We start from the raw sequence: 7883 nt of genomic DNA on the forward strand, positions 1-7883 counted from the left end.
TGATGTGATGTATGTATGGATGGATGTGATGTGATGTGTGGATGTGATGTATGTATGGATGTGATGTGATGTATGGATGTGATGTGATGTATGGATGTGATGTGATGTATGGATGTGATGTGATGTATGGATGTAATGTATGGATGTGATGTATGGATGGATGTGATGTATGGATGTGATGTGATGTATGGGTGTGATGTGATGTATGGATGGATGTGATGTATGTATGGATGTGATGTGTGGATGTGATGTGATGTATGGATGTAATGTATGGATGTGATGTACGGATGTGATGTATGGATGTGATGTATGGATGTGATGTATGGATGTGATGTGATGTATGGATGTGATGTATGGATGGATGTGATGTATGGATGTGATGTGATGGATGGATGTGATGTATGGATGTGATGTATGGATGTGATGTATGGATGTGATGTATGGATGTGATGTGATGTATGGATGTGATGTATGGATGTGATGTGATGTATGGATGTGATGTGATGTATGGATGTGATGTACGGATGTGATGTGATGTATGGATGTGATGTATGGATGTATGGATGTGATGTATGTGATGTGATGTGATGTATGGATGTGATGTATGGATGTGATGTGATGTATGGATGTGATGTATGGATGTGATGTGATGTATGGATGTGATGTGATGTATGGATGTGATGTATGGATGTGATGTGATGTGATGTATGGATGTGATGTATGGATGTGATGTGATGTATGGATGTGATGTGATGTATGGATGTGATGTGATGTATGGATGGATGTGATGTATGGATGGATGTGATGTATGGATGTGATGTGATGTGATGTATGGATGTGATGTGATGTATGGATGTGATGTGATGTGATGTATGGATGTGATGTATGGATGTGATGTGATGTATGGATGTGATGTGGATGGATGTGATGTATGGATGGATGTGATGTGTGATGGATGGATGTGATGTATGGATGTGATGTGATGTATGGATGTGATGTATGGATGTGATGTATGGATGGATGTGATGTATGGATGGATGTGATGTATGGATGTGATGTGATGTGATGTATGGATGGATGTGATGTATGGATGTGATGTGATGTGTGATGGATGTGATGTATGGATGTGATGTATGGATGTGATGTGATGTATGGATGTGATGTATGGATGTGATGTATGGATGTGATGTATGGATGGATGTGATGTATGGATGGATGTGATGTATGGATGTGATGTGATGTATGGATGTGATGATGTGTTGTATGGATGGATGTGATGTATGTATGGATGTGATGTGATGTGTGGATGTGATGTGATGTATGGATGTGATGTATGGATGTGATGTGATGTATGGATGTAATGTATGGATGTGATGTATGGATGGATGTGATGTATGGATGGATGTGATGTATGGATGTGATGTGATGTATGGATGTGATGTATGGATGTGATGTGATGTATGGATGTAATGTGTATGGATGTGATGTATGGATGGATGTGATGTATGGATGGATGTGATGTATGGATGTGATGTGATGTATGGGTGTGATGTGATGTATGGATGGATGTGATGTATGTATGGATGTGATGTGATGTGTGGATGTGATGTATGTATGGATGTGATGTGATGTATGGATGTGATGTGATGTATGGATGTGATGTGATGTATGGATGTGATGTATGGATGTGATGTGATGTATGGATGTGATGTGATGTATGGATGTGATGTATGGATGTGATGTATGGATGTGATGTGATGTATGGATGTAATGTGTGATGGATGTGATGTATGGATGGATGTGATGTATGGATGGATGTGATGTATGTATGGATGTGATGTGATGTGATGTATGGGTGTGATGTGATGTATGGATGGATGTGATGTATGTATGGATGTGATGTGATGTGATGGATGTGATGTATGTATGGATGTGATGTGATGTATGGATGTGATGTGATGTATGGATGTGATGTGATGTATGGATGTGATGTATGGATGTGATGTATGGATGTGATGTGATGTATGGATGTGATGTGATGTATGGATGGATGTGATGTATGGATGTGATGTGATGTATGGATGTAATGTATGGATGTGATCTATGGATGGATGTGATGTATGGATGGATGATGATGTATGGATGTGATGTGATGTATGGGTGTGATGTGATGTATGGATGGATGTGATGTATGTATGGATGTGATGTGATGTGTGGATGTGATGTATGTATGGATGTGATGTGATGTATGGATGTGATGTGATGTATGGATGTGATGTGATGTATGGATGTGATGTATGGATGTGATGTGATGTATGGATGTGATGTGATGTATGGATGTGATGTGATGTATGGATGTGATGTATGGATGTGATGTATGGATGGATGTGATGTATGGATGTGATGTGATGTATGGATGTGATGTATGGATGTGATGTGATGTATGGATGTAATGTATGGATGTGATGTATGGATGGATGTGATGTATGGATGGATGGATGTATGGATGTGATGTGATGTATGGGTGTGATGTGATGTATGGATGGATGTGATGTATGTATGGATGTGATGTGATGTGTGGATGTGATGTATGTATGGATGTGATGTGATGTATGGATGTGATGTGATGTATGGATGTGATGTGATGTATGGATGTGATGTGATGTATGGATGTAATGTATGGATGTGATGTATGGATGGATGTGATGTATGGATGTGATGTGATGTATGGATGGATGTGATGTATGGATGGATGTGATGTATGTATGGATGTGATGTGTGGATGTGATGTGATGTATGGATGTAATGTATGGATGTGATGTACGGATGTGATGTATGGATGTGATGTATGGATGTGATGCACGGATGTGATGTATGTGATGTATGGATGGATGTGATGTATGGATGTGATGTGTGGATGTGATGTGTTGTATGGATGTAATGTATGTATGGATGTGATGTATGGATGTGATGTATGGATGTGATGTACGGATGTGATGTGATGTATGTGATGTATGGATGTGATGTACGGATGTGATGTATGGATGTGATGTATGGATGTGATGTATGGATGTGATGTACGGATGTGATGTATGGATGTGATGTATGGATGTGATGCACGGATGTGATGTGATGTATGTGATGTATGGATGTGATGTGATGTATGGATGTGATGTATGTATGGATGTGATGTGATGTATGGATGGATGTAATGTATGGATGTGATGTATGTATGGATGTGATGTGATGTATGGATGGATGTGATGTGTGGATGTGATGTGATGTGATGTATGGATGTGATGTGATGTATGGATGTGATGTGATGTATGGATGGATGTGACGTATGTATGGATGTGATGTATGGATGTGATGTATGAATGTGATGTATGTATGGATGTGATGTATGGATGTGATGTATGTATGGATGTGATGTATGGATGGATGTAATGTATGGATGTGATGTATGTATGGATGTGATGTATGGATGTGATGTTAGGATGTGATGTGATGTATGGATGTGATGTATGGATGGATGTGATGTATGGATGTGATGTATGGATGTGATGTGATGTATGGATGGATGTGATGTATGGATGGATGTGATGTGATGTATGGATGTGATGTGATGTATGGATGTGATGTGATGTGTGGATGTGATGTGATGTATGGATGTGATGTATGGATGGATGTGATGTGATGTGATGTATGGATGTGATGTGATGTATGGATGTGATGTGATGTATGGATGGATGTGACGTATGTATGGATGTGATGTATGGATGTGATGTATGGATGTGATGTATGGATGTGATGTATGGATGTGATGTATGTATGGATGTGATGTATGGATGGATGTGATGTGATGTGATGTATGGATGTGATGTGATGTATGGATGTGATGTGATGTATGGATGGATGTGATGTGATGTGATGTGTGGATGTGATGTGATGTATGGATGTGATGTGATGTATGGATGGATGATGTGGATGTGATGTGGATGTGATGTATGGATGTGATGTGATGTATGGATGTGATGTGGATGTGATGTATGGATGGATGTGATGTGATGTGATGTGATGTGATGATGTGATGGATGGATGTGATGTATGGATGTGATGTGATGTATGGATGTGATGTGATGTGATGTGATGGATGTGATGTGATGTATGGATGTGATGTGATGTGATGGATGTGATGTGATGTATGGATGTGATGTGATGTATGGATGTGATGTGATGTGATGGATGTGATGTGATGATGATGTATGGATGTGATGTGATGTGATGGATGTGATGTGATGTATGGATGTGATGTGATGTATGGATGTGATGTGATGTATGGATGTGATGTGATGTATGGATGTGATGTGATGTATGGATGTGATGTGATGTATGGATGTGATGTGATGTGATGTGATGTGATGTGTGATGTATGTATGGGTGTGATGTGATGTATGGATGGATGTGATGTGATGTATGGATGTGATGTGATGTATGGATGTGATGTGATGTATGGATGTGATGTATGGATGTGATGTGATGTGATGTGATGTGATGTATGGATGTGATGGATGTGATGTGATGTATGGGTGTGATGTATGGATGTATGGATGTGATGTATGATGTGATGTATGGATGTGATGTGATGTGATGTGGGATGTGATGTGATGTATGGATGTGATGTGATGTATGGATGTGATGTGATGTATGGATGTGATGTGATGTATGGATGTGATGTGATGTATGGATGTGATGTGATGTATGTGATGTATGGATGTGATGTGATGTATGGATGTGATGTGATGGATGGATGTGATGTATGGATGGATGTGATGTGATGTATGGATGTGATGTGATGTGGATGTGATGTATGGATGGATGTGATGTGATGTGTATGGATGGATGATGTGGATGTGTATGGATGTGATGTATGGATGTGTGATGGATGTGATGTATGGATGTGATGTGATGGATGTGATGTATGGATGTGATGATGTGATGTGATGTATGGATGGATGTGATGTATGTTGTATGGATGGATATGTATGGATGGATGTGATGCCGGATGGATGTGATGGATGTGATGTATGGCGAATGGCTGGATGGATATGCTGATAGGGGACATGAAGATGTTGGCCTCGCTGGGTTTACCCTGGGATAGCTGCTTGAACAGGATGACAAGGCGATGTAGCGACTGTTCGCCTTGGACAGCTCCCACACCCGGGATTGGTGTTCTGTGATGTAGGACTTTGTCTGGTTTAGCATCCGCTGTCAAGGCTTCATCATCGGGGCTGGATGGTATGACATGTGACTTGGATGTGATGTATGGATGGCACGATGGGCTGTACGGATGTGATGTATGCATGGTGATGTATGCTGTGATGTGATGTATGGCTGTCTTTGGGGCTGATGTGATGGCAGAAGGATCTTTGAACGCCTGGGAGGTTGATAGCAAGACGAGGAGCAGCCCCAGAATCCACACAATGTGACTGGGATGTGAACCTCATCCTGAGGGAGAGAAAGGGTCTGGGTCAGGTTATATGAGGTTTATTCAATCCCTTTGGTCATTGGTCACAGGATAATTTAGATGTATGGGAAACCATCTGTCTCTGGCCAACTGATGGCATGTGGATCAATGAAGACCGGGGAAGGGTGAATGTATGGATGTGATGCAGCTCATGTGATGGATGTGATGTAAGGACTAGCGTTGTGATAGGCTGCATGTATGGATGGAAACTGTATGTACATCTGATTGTTTTAGGATGTGATGTGATAGTTGAAATACTGATGTATGTGATGTGATGTTACCATGAAGATGGAAACCTTCAGGGAGGAGAGGGATGTCCTCATTTTTTTTAGGATGTGATGTACATTAAGCCAAACCATTGGCTTAAGTAGAACATATTCAAAATAACTTTCATAAGGTGAATGCACCAATTTGTAAGTCGCTCTGGATAAGAGCGTCTGCTAAATGACTTAAATGTAAATGTAAATGTAATGTTAGGATGTGATGTGATGTGGATGGATGATGTGATGTATGGATGTGATGTGATGTATGGATGTGATGTGATGTATGGATGGATGTGATGTATGGATGTGATGTATGGATGTGATGTGATGTATGGATGCGATGTATGGATGTGATGTATGGATGTGTTAACCGTAGTCATTCGTAAACATTGCTGTGTAGAAAAATGAAGGCATCGCTGAAATATAAATTAATAAGAGGGTTGTGATTGATCAAGATTAGGGACTGATGAGAATAAGGATGGGGGGGGGGGCTATTTGTTCAAATCCAGTTGATGTTTTTGATTCATGTGAAATTTGACAAATGAGGATGCCTGCTGATGGAGGCTTGATGAGAATTACTGTTTTCTTTTCTGATGAAGAGGGAGATATATTAATATAATATTAAAGCTGTGTGTGTGTGTGTGTGTGTGTGTGTGTGTGTGTGTGTGTGTGTGTGTGTGTGTGTGTGTGTGTGTGTGTGTGTGTGTGTGTGTGTGTGTGTGTGTGTGTGTGTGTGTGTGTGTGTGTGTGTGTAATTTCGCTCCTGTCCCTCCTCTTTGACAGGTGAAGCGATGAAACACAAACTCAATCGACCACCAGGGAGATTTTGAGGGAGAGGCCAGAGTGAAGGGCAGGAGAGAGGGATGAAAACGGAGGCGGAAAGAAACAGCAAACGGGAGCAACTTTGGCAGGAGGTCCCTTTGTCTGGAGGTCCCTTTGGCAGGAGGTCCCTTTGTCTGGAGGTCCCTTTGTCTGGAGGTCCCTTTGTCTGGAGGTCCCTTTGGCAGGAGGTCCCTTTGGCAGGAGGTCCCTTTGGCAGGAGGTCCCTTTGGCAGGAGGTCCCTTTGGCTGGAGGTCCCTTTGGCAGGAGGTCCCTTTGGCTGGAGGTCAACTGGTGTCCTCACTCCCCTCTTCTGGACACCCTTGAGATGAGGTGTGTGTGTGTGCGTGTGTGTGTGTTTGTGCGTGCGTGGGTGCGCAAGTACGTGTGTGTGTGTGAGGGAGAGCGAGGGAGAGAGCGTACGTTCATGCTGTACTCAGCCGTACTGTATGTAGTGTTGAACAGAGAAGAACTAGAAAGAAAGTGAGGCTGAATTCTTGTTCCATGTTGCCTGTCCCTCCTCCTCATCCCAGAGTACAGCCCAAATGGCACCCTCTTCCCCTCTATAGTGCACTGCTTTTGATCTGGGCCCATACGGAATTTAGGACGTTCACCCACCCTAGTGTAATTCAGCTCTCCCTCCCTCCACTTCACCCACGGTTACCTTGGTCCAGCCTGACAGAAATACAACTATCACTAACCATTTACAATGATGTCAGGCCCTGCCAACACTTTAACAACTCTTTCTTTGTTTTATTTCTTTCCCCTTCTCTTTTCTTCACCCTTATTTTATTTCCTTCTCCTTCTCTCCTCTTCTCTCTTCTTTTATTTCCTTCTCTCCTCTTCTCTTCTTTTATTTCCTTCCCCTTCTCTCTTCTTCTCTCTTCATTCATTTCCTTCTCTCCTCTTCTCTCTTCATTTATTTCCTTCCCCTTCTCTCTTCTTCTCTCTTCTTTTATTTCCTTCTCTCCTCTTCTCTCTTCATTTATTTCCTTCTCTATTATTTTATTTCCTTCTCTCCTCTTCTCTCTTCATTTATTTCCTTCCCCTTCTCTCTTCTTCTCTCTTCATTCATTTCCTTCTCTCCTCTTCTCTCTTCATTTATTTCCTTCCCCTTCTCTCTTCTCTCTTCATTTATTTCCTTCTCTATTATTTTATTTCCTTCTCTCCTCTTCTCTCTTCATTTATTTCCTTCCCCTTCTCTCTTCTTCTCTCTTCATTTAATTCCTTCCCCCTCTCTCTTCTCTCTTCATTTATTTCTTTCCCCTTCTCT

This window comes from Oncorhynchus keta, chromosome 24, assembly GCF_023373465.1.
Source record: "Oncorhynchus keta strain PuntledgeMale-10-30-2019 chromosome 24, Oket_V2, whole genome shotgun sequence".
NCBI lineage: Eukaryota > Metazoa > Chordata > Actinopteri > Salmoniformes > Salmonidae > Oncorhynchus > Oncorhynchus keta.